Here is a 10,337-nt window from a genome sequence, read left to right on the forward strand (position 1 = left end):
AGAGTTGCTGGGAGCCCCCAGTTGGTCTATACCAGGCATGCTGACCCCCAGCCAGACTAGGGTCTGAAGTGGCAGCATGGGGCCTCTGGCTCTCTTTAGGTAGTGCCAGGCTCTCATGAGCTGATCCTGAGCTATGTTGCCCTCAAAGTACCTTGGCCCCCTGCCTACCCCATAGACAACACCTAACAAACACACCTAAACAGGTAGTCACGTACCACAAAAATGCCTGTGAGGGAGTAGGACCTCTCACCTCCTGCTGTCCTACTAAACAATTTCTTTGGCCCTGGGGGATATCACTGGGGGAGGAGATGGTGTCCAAAAGAGGGGACTTCTGTTGTAGAAGGGGCATCCAAGGTCACCTAACTCAGGGAGGATCACCATTTTTCCCTGTGTGGATTAGCTTAGGTGTGGACAGCCCTCTCCATCCACCCACTCAGAGCTGTCTCCTGCATGGAGTCCCGTACAGGACTGTGAGGTGTGGAATGGTGAGGAAGAGCTGTGAGTGGGCGCCGGAGAAGGAGGAGCACCACAGGCGTCAGGGCAAAGAGGTCAGACCTGACAGTACACCAGCCACAAGTGCAAGCCCCACTTCTAAGTAGTTAGCTGTATTAACTGGACAGCTTGGGCTCCCCACAGTTGCAAATGGGAAAAGTATTCTGTGTTGAAATGCCTATGTCATCAGCTGGCAAAATAATGTTTTAGAAAAGGTTAAGTTCTCACAGTTTTTCTTCACTAGTAAAAGTTCTGAAAGCATTTTCTTTTGTTCTAAAAGCAATAAACTACTTTCTATGGGCAAAAAAACCTAGGAAATGCGACGCTTTATTGTTTTTATTGCTCAAAACTGTTATGGCTATTTGGGGTCTTCTGTGTTTTATGTAATTAAGATTATTTTTTCTATTTCTGTAAATAATTCCATTGGGATTTTGACAGGAATTGCACTGAATCCATAAATTAGCTTGGGTAGTCTGGACCTTTTAACAATATCCTTCCAATCCATGAACATTAAGGTCTTTTCTTTTATCTGTGTCTGCTTTGATTTTCTTCATCAGTGTTTTACAATTTTCAGTGGACAGGTTTTTCATCTCTTTGGTTAAGTTTATTCCTAAATATTTTGGTCTGTTTGTTGCTATGTGATTAAGACTGTTTCCTTAATTTTCTTTTCAGATAGTTCATTGTTAGTGTAAAGAAACATCACGGATTTTCACACATTGGTTTTGTTTCTTACAACTTTACTAGATTCATTTATTACTTCTAATAGTTTTGTTGTTGTTGAGTCTTTGGAGATTTCTACATATATGATCATGTCATCTGAAAACAGAGGTAAATTTATTTCTTCCATTCTGTTTTGGATGCCTTTCATATCTTTTTCTTTTCTAATTCCTTTAGCTAGGATTTCGAGTACTGTGTTGAATAAAAGTGGCAAAAGTGGGTATCTTTGCCTTGTATCAGATCTTAGAAGAAAAGCTTTCAGGTTTTCTTTATTGACTATGATGTTAGCTGTAGGCTTTTAATATATGGCCTTTATTGTGTTAAGGTTGAGTTCCTCTACATCTATTTTGCTGATAATGTTTGTCCCATATAGATGTTGTCAAATGCTTTTTCTGTGTCTGTTCATCTATTGTGAGATTATCATGTTTATCTTTCATTCTGTTAATATGCTGTGTCACATTGATTTGCCATTATTGAACCATCTTTTCATCCCACAGATAAATCCCACTTGGTCATGGTGTATTAATGTGCTGTTGAATTGGTTTGCTAATGTTCTATTGAGTATTTTAACATCTGAGTTCATTAGGGATATTGGTCTGTGGTTTTCTTTTCTTGTATTATCTTTATCAGGCTTTGGTATTAGGGTATTGCTGGGCTCGTAAATGATTTGGAAGTGTTCCCTGTATTTTTTGGAAGAGTTTTAGATGAATTGGTTTTAATTCTTCTTTGAATGTTTGATAGAATTCACACATTAAGCCATCTGGTCCTGGGATTTTCTGTTGGGGGTTTTTTTTATTACTCCTTCAATTGTCTTATTATTCATCTGTTCAGGCTTTCCATTTCTTCTTGATTCTATCTTGTTATATGTTTCTAGGAGCTTTTTCATTTCTTTTAGGTTATCCAATTTGTTGGTATATAATTACTCATAAAGTTCTCAATGATCTTGTTTATTTCCATGGCATCCATTTAATGTCTCCTCTTTCATTTCTGATTAGATTTATTTCAGGTTTCTTTCTTTTTTCTTAGCCTAGTTAAGGGTTTATCAAATTTTTTTATCTTTTCAAAAAACCAATATTCAGTTTTGTTGATATCCTCTATCTTTATCCTCTGTCTTATTTATTTCTGTTTTATTAGTTCTTTCTATCTACTAACTTGGCGTTTAGTCTGTTCTTTTTCTAGTTCCTTGAAGTGTAAAGTTAGGTTGTTTATTTGAGATCTCCTAACTTCAGTGAGCAGCTTAATGACCATTATTTTGAATTCTCTGTTGAGTAAACTACATATTTCTATTTCATTAGGATTGATTTCAAGAAATTCATATTGTTCTTTTGTTTGGAACATATTTCCCTGTTTCTTCATTTTCCTTGACTCTGTGTTGGTGTCTGTGCATTAGACAAAACAGCCATCTCTCCTGGTCTTCATGTACTGGCCTCATACAGGAGAAGACCCTTACCAATCATCCTAATCAAAGATTCACTTATTCTCTGTTGTCCCCAGGAGACTAGCAAATTCCAGCCCCTCTCCTATGGACAGGCTTTTAGAAGCCACATCCTCAGTCAACAGCTAGAAAAGTCAGGGTGCTGGATGTGCAGTCTAATTCCTTCCACAGAGAAGCTGGGGGCTGGGTTTTATCAGCTGCTCACTCTGTGCTGAGCCAGGGAGAGGAGCTGCAAGAAGTGCTTGCACGCCCATTCAGTTTAGTTTTGTTGGGATATTTTCTCACTCTCCCAGTACACACAAAGCAGAAACATCACAGGGAACAATGGTCATGGGTGTAGTTACTGTACCTTTACCTGACTCATCTGCACCCTAGAATATTTGTGCGTAGAAAAGGAAAAACTAAATTATTAAGGATCTAGAAGCTCTGATTTGGGAAATTGCTCTGAATTTTGTGTAGAGGACTTTCTGCCCTCTGGAGGGAGGAAGGGTACTGATGGAAGATACTCAAGTAACTGCCCTTGGAAACTGACCTATGAGCAGCACAGAAGATGAAGGAGAAGAGGGACATCAAGCAGAGAAATGAGGAGGTACAGACAACTCCTGATTATTTGTGGGATTCTTCAAGGAACCTGAGAAGACATTGCAAAAGAGGAGCTTAAAGGGCTGGTATGCTTACTGATGACGCATGTAGGAGCTCAGAATACTGGGAATATCACTATAAATATGAAGATTTTAGATTTTTGTAGAAAAAATATTTAAGTTATTTAAAGAATAAGCTGTATCAAACTTGCTTAATTTCCTTCATTTATTAAAAAATAAAGTTATTATATTCATAAAACAAGAGAATGCTATTGTCTGTATATTTAATTTTAAGAAATTATTTGAGCAAGTTTTTCATCCTTTTCATCAGGATAAACATTGAAAACGTAGGTCGTTTCACAGCTAGTTATATATTCTTTTTCCAAAGACTATTATCCACTGACTTACAGTTAAAATTTCTGCTAAATGTGCTACAAAGTGCCGCCTTGTCTCTCTCCCATTCTTCTCAATCCTTATTATATAATTTAAGGTCATGAATATTCCATTTGAAGGTTTATTTCCATCTGTTCAGTACCATCCATATCTACTAGCCTAATTATATCATTTATATTTTAAACATCTAGAAATCAACTCTATAACAAAAATGTCTAAGAAGTAATAATCTCATGTACCATTAGCTTTTTTTCTCTTTACAATTCTTAGTCAAGTCTAAAATGAACACCTCCCCTTTGAAGAATGGACCCCTACAGCCCCTCAGCCTTCTTGTCTACCATGTGACAGATTTCTATCCAGGCCACATTAAACTCCACTGGTTCCTAAATGGACAGGAGGAAAACAGCTAGGGTATGTCCACCAACCTGATCTGTAATAAAGACTGGATCTTCCAGATCCTGGTGATGTTGGCAATGACCCTCCCTTCAGCAGGGAGATGGCTGGGCCTGCCAAGCAGAGCACCCCCTGGATGGTCCTGTCACTGGGGAGTGGAGGGAGTTATTCCCTGATGACCGTGTGGGCTCCAAATTCTGAAGAACAGGGGATGTTCTAGCTCTGGGGTGCACTCATCTTTGTGTGTACACCGTTGTCATATCTATCCCCATCTTTTTCCTAGAGAAGTCCCTGAGAATAGTTCAGAGCTGTGGCTGCAGAGGCTTGGCTACTCTGACCTATAGGATGCTAAGGATTCATAATCTCTGCTCGGCTCAGAAAACGTAGGAAACTCAGACACCTTCCTGAATTACCCTCACACATGGGAACTGTTCTCTGCCTCGGTCTTTTAGCTTAGTTATTTTGAGAGGCAGCTACCAGAATTAGCATGTGTGTCCTTTTTGAAGTCACAGTCTAATTTCCAGAACTTGGGGGTCTTTTCTAAATTTCCCCTTTCTCCAAGATATGTATCTCTCATAGCCTTCATATTGATATTCTAGAATCAGACAGTACCTGAGGCGGAGGGTGGGACTGACCCTTAGTCTGTGTTTCCCAGAGGCACACTGATTCTTTTTTTTTTTTAACTTTTTTTTAAAGATTTTATTTATTTATTTGACAGAGAGAGAGATCACAAATAGGCAGAGAGACAGAGAGAGAGATGAGGAGAAGCAGGCTCCCCGCCGAGCAGAGAGCCCAATGTGGGACTCGATCCCAGGCCCCTGGGATCATGACCTGAGCCAATGGCAGAGGCTTAACCCACTGAGCCACCCAGGTGCCCCGGCACACTGATTCTTCCCAGAGAAATGCTGGTTAGAATCTTGGGCTTTGTGCTGGGGCTCAGCTTCCTTGTAGTGGGCATCTTAGTGCCCATGAGGATCAAGAAAAGTAAGGAAACCTGAGAAGTGGCTGAGGTTTGCTTTCCTGGAGCCCACTGAATCAGATTGTCAGGGAGCAGAAAGGCCTGGCGGGAGAGAGAAATCCCTAGGCTGGAATCTTATCCCAACCAGACACATGGGGGCTGCAGATACTCAGGTCATGCCCGAGTTCAGTTAGTAACAGATGAGTCCCACCAGCCCCTGCCTTACTTCAGGCTTCTGATCATGACAATGGAAATGAGATGGGAACGTTTACCTAACTAACATATTTTTAATGGCTAATTACATCCCCTTTTCTCCTTTCACTTTCACATAATGAGGATCTTGAAAACCAATTAATACTCTGGCTTTGTTTTTCTTTGGGGATGGGTTGCAAAAAGTCTTTTCATTGCACCGTGACTCTGAAGCTTCTACTGGGAAGAGGGTCTCGGGCCTGAACCTCTCTTTCAACTTCAGCCCGTTAGCAAGTATGGAAAATGAACGTTACTTCGCTCCGTTGATGAAGGAAGCCCAGAGAAACTCTTATTTTTCATCAGGCTAAGCCTCGGTCTCTCAGCAAAGTTTTCTTTCCTGAGACTTAGAGAAAGAGAGGTCAGCAACCTGAGATAACTATAATTTTTCCTGTTCCCTCCACAGGGCTCCTGATCTGACCTGAAGACAAGCATGTGCCCTGGAACAAGAATTTTTCTATCTTTCCTCAGTCCCAGAGGCAGGTTCTGGGACAGACTTCGGCCTCCCAATGGGATGTTACTGCCAAGTAATTGCTCTGAAACTAGCTTCTATAGTTGTTCTCTTTGATTCCATGCACACTTTCTCTCAGGGCCTGTATCCAAGTTCCCTTTTGGAGTTCCATAAATAATAAAAAGCCATTGTTCTTGTCTGTTTTAAGAATATTCCCCAAGCCATCTCTGCCATTGCTTTTGTTTGAGGGTTTTGGTAAAAAGACTAGGAGTTCATGAAGAAGTTCATTGTTGTGTATACACAGGCAAGAAGGAAACCCCGTAAAGGAGATATCCTGACTCTAGGGAAAGGTGGCAGCTTGGACATGGACCTCCTCTGAATTCACCCTCTATCTTTGGGCTGCACAAAGATAGTGATTTATGTTTGTTACCTTTATCCCTGTAGGTCTGGAACCATTCTTAGTTATTCTAGGATGAGCAGACAGCGAATTTCATGTTATATGACCTATATTCACACAGCACTGATTCAATATATAACTTAAGAAGAGCATATTTTACCATTACCATTAAAAAATCAAATTAAGTGGTGCCTGGTGGTTCAGTTAAATGAACATCTGACTATTATTGTGGCTCAGGTCACAGTCTTGGTCCTGGGACAGAGTCCTGCATCAGGCTCACAGCTAGCAAGGATATCTGCTTAAGGATGATCTCTCTCCTCCCTCTGCCCCACCCCTAAAATAAATAAATCTTTTTTAAAAAGAAATCAAATTAAGATCAGAATTTAAAATTGGAAATATAATGTAATAAACTTAAATAAATCCTTTTCTTTGCACACCACGATGAATAGTTTTTGACCAAACAAGGCTTAGCCTTTTTAATGCAACAAGTTATAGAAGACACAGGCTTATGCCTTAAGTGTGTAGTCATCAGACCATCCAGGCCTCCTGTCTCAGCAATTCACACAGTGTTAAAATGCTCAAAGCAGTCGATGCAGTTCTCTTTTTTAAACATTTTTTTTTTACAATCCAAAGTCATTTGGGGTTTTCTGTTTTGTATGAAATTATTTTGAAAGTCGAGGTAAGGTCTAAGTGGTCCTTTTTGCATAAAATATAGATTACTTATTACCCCTGGAGCACATCCTGAGCGCTCAGAAGAACTCTGACACGCTGAGGTGGTGCCTCCTCTCTCCTTAGCTCCTTTCCAGCCCCTTCTGCATCTCGTTCGCCTCCCCCGGTCCCCGCCCCTTGTCGGTTCCCGCTGCTCACTCCTCTCCGGCTGCTCCCCTCCCATCATGCCCCGCGTGGGACCAGCTTCCCCCATTTCCGAGAGAGGTGGAGACTGAGGGTTACTGAGCCCAGAGTAAGCATAGCTGGGGGCTGCAGAAGGGACTGTATGATTAAGTGAGGGCCCTGAGCATGGCGAATCCACCGTCACTCCCATAACCTGTTAGGTGCGCGCATTGCTCTATTTAACCCTCATAATTCAAGGTGTTTTCTTTTCCTTTTCTATTCCAGGTACCTCTGCAGTGGCCACTGTGAGCCAGGCGGTGAGAGGAAAATGAGGCCAGGCAGGGCATGGAGGAGCTCTGAATCCAGTACTTATTACTTCCCTTTCTGGTGGAAGGAGAAGGGGTGGAAGTGAAACAGCTCAGCGGGGCTCAGCCGACCAGAAAACGTCAGGAGGGACTTCTCGGTGCCTGGGAAAGAGGCGAGAACCGACATGGCTGAGAAAATCCTAACCTATGTGGGGTTCAGGGATAAGAGGAAGAGAACAAAAGTGGAGACATGATAATCACCTTCCTTTTAATGTGATCAATTGGAAATACATCTATGAAATTGATCCGAGACTATTTTTTATCTGTAGTAACTTTTGTGAATGGATAATTTTCTTCATAATTTTATGTTGATTTTTTGTACCATATAAGAACCCACTTGCTTATTTTTAAGTCATGTTATATTTTACCCTTTCGTTCCTTTGATAATCTTGGAGGACTCTGATGTTTCCAGACATGGAATCAAAATGCAAAAAATACTATTTCACTTCAATTACTATTTTTATTTCTTCTTAAAATTTTTATCTTCTTTATACAAGATTTCTCTAATATTTTACTACTTAGTCTAAAATTAACTCTGCTTTATAAATTTTATTTTTTTAAATAAATTTATGTATGGGCGCCTGGGTGGCTCAGTGGGTTAAAGCCTCTGCCTTGGGCTCCGGTCATGATCCCAGGATGCTGGGATCGAGCCCCACATCGGGCTCTCTGCTCAGCGGGGAGCCTGCTTCCCCCTCTCTCTCTGCCTGCTGCTCTGCCTTCTGTGATCTCTGTCTGCTAAATAAATAAATAACAATCTTTTTAAAAAATAAATAAATTTGGTGGTGCCTGGGTGGCTCAGTGGGTTAAGCCTCTGCCTTCGGCTCAGGTCATGATCTCAGAGTCCTGGGATCGAGCCCCGCATCGGGCTCTCTGCTCGGCAGAGAGCCTGCTTCCTCCTCTCTCTGCCTGCCTCTCTGCCTGCTTGTGATCTCTCTCTGTCAAATAAATAAATAAAATCTTTATAAATAAATAAATTTATTTAGAACTGTAGTAAAAGCCCTTGGTACTTACTAACAATATGATAGAACTTATATTGTTAAAATTAATTGTGTATTGTAATTATTCAACTGTTTTTCTGTTTTGAATTAGCTTTGCAGTATAATAATGAACATTTCTTGATTCCTTACTATGTGCAAGGCTTGGTTTTAAGAGATTCACAGAGTATTATCCCAGTTAGATTTCCCAATAAACCAATGACATAGGCTCCATAATAACCTCTGTTCAACACAAGAGGAAACTAGTGAGTTAAAAAAAAAAAATCAGGAATACATATCAGGAACCACCTGTAAGTGAGCAAGGGATCCTTTGGTTTTTACAAATTCTGCCCCCCCACAAAAAATATTGAAATGCAAAGAAAGGATGGACCCCAGAGCTTAAAGGTAGGGAGTCTAATCCCCCTAGATCTTCAACACACTTTTGAGAGTTTGCTCTGTCTCAGAACATGTCCGTGCAAGGCGGATGGCATTCCACCATGGAGTGGGAATGATATTCCTTGAGATTTGTTCCTAGGGCAGAAAGTATATTAAAAAATCAAGCCTTATGACTCACAGTTGCTCAGAAAGAGGATCCCTTTCCTTATACTGTCTTCAGTGAATCGTATACCTTAAAGAATCATGTGCTTTACACCATACTTCTCTATGGTGAGTAACAATTCCTGCTTATTGGTTCCTTTTTCAGAATCTGGCCACAGTCAAGGGCTATAGAAGGCAATCCAGGCTCATTTTTAGTATTTTAATATTATAGTATATAGTATATAAATTAATATATTAATACATCTTAGGGGTGGGGCCCATTGAGTGAGAGCTGCTCTTACTGCAAGTGTCTCAGCCCCCATCCTTTCCCAGGCTCCAGGATGGTGGTCTTGAGGATCACTGAGGTCCCAGGGATGGCAGCCCTCATGATGTCCTTGGTGATGCTGAGCTCCCCTTTGGTTCAGAGCAGAGACAGCCTAGGTAAGTGCAGAGCTGCTCCTCTGGGAGAATCCAGGTCAGGAGTACGACCTTATCCCAAGGTCGTATCCCTAAGGAAAACCTTAGGAAGTTTTCCATGTGGGCCCAGTCCCTGAGAAAGACTTTAAGGCTCTGACATCGTGCAAGCACTGCTATTCTCACCAGAGAGAGAAGGAGATGAGGGTGTGCATGTGATTGGGACAATGGTACCTGGTGGTCTAGACTGGTTTTGGAGGGACAAGGTTCTCACAAATGTCATCAAAATGACATTTCAACATCCATCAAAGATCAGAAAAGGGGGCACCTTGGCTCAGTGTGTTAAGCCTCTGCCTTCGGCTCAGGCCATGATCTCAGGGTCCTGGGACTGGGTCCTGCATCAGGCTCTCTGCTCAGCAAGGAGCCTGCTTCCCTCTCTCTCTCTCTCTTCCTGCTTCTCTGCCTACTTGTGATCTCTCTCTGTCATATAAATAAATAAATAAATAAATAAATAAATAAATAAAACCTTTTTAAAAAAATCAGAAAAGGGGAAATAAGGGTTAGTCTGCATTGTCCAAGATCTGAAGATCACTGTGTAGAATCAGTGCTCCAGGTAAGGGTCCCTTCCATAGAACCAGGCAGGAACTGTCACTGGAACCAGTGAGGAGCCAATGATGGCCAAAGCAGCAGAGGAGAGTGATGAGGGCAAGCCATGGTTAAGGCCCATAGGGTCCATACTGCAGCTGGCCACATCCCCACAGCCCCCATGTCCAGAACTCCCTCATCCAGCACATTAGGATGGGGCCAGAGAGGAAGCAAGAAACAGGAAGTGGCATCCTCCTCAAGCTGCCCATTATGCATAATTTTATATTATAACTTCTAGGTTTCTGTATCACGTCCTCATAGTACCTCTTAATTTCTAGTTTCAGTTTACCACCAAGGCCATGTGTAATAGAATGGTGAGCAGTTTATGTTAAAACTCTCCATCTGAGGGCACCTGGGTGGCTCAGTGGGTTAGGCCTCTGCTTTCAGCTCAGGTCATGATCTCAGGGTCCTGAGATTGAGTCTCGAATTGGGCTCTCTGCTGGGCAGGGAGTCTGCTTCCCCTCTTCTCTCTCTCTCTCTGCCTGCCTCTCTGCCTACTTGTGATCTT

This window comes from Mustela putorius, unplaced genomic scaffold (genome assembly GCF_011764305.1).
Source record: "Mustela putorius furo isolate JIRA1106 unplaced genomic scaffold, ASM1176430v1.1 tig00000135_pilon_pilon_pilon, whole genome shotgun sequence".
Classification (NCBI taxonomy): domain Eukaryota; kingdom Metazoa; phylum Chordata; class Mammalia; order Carnivora; family Mustelidae; genus Mustela; species Mustela putorius.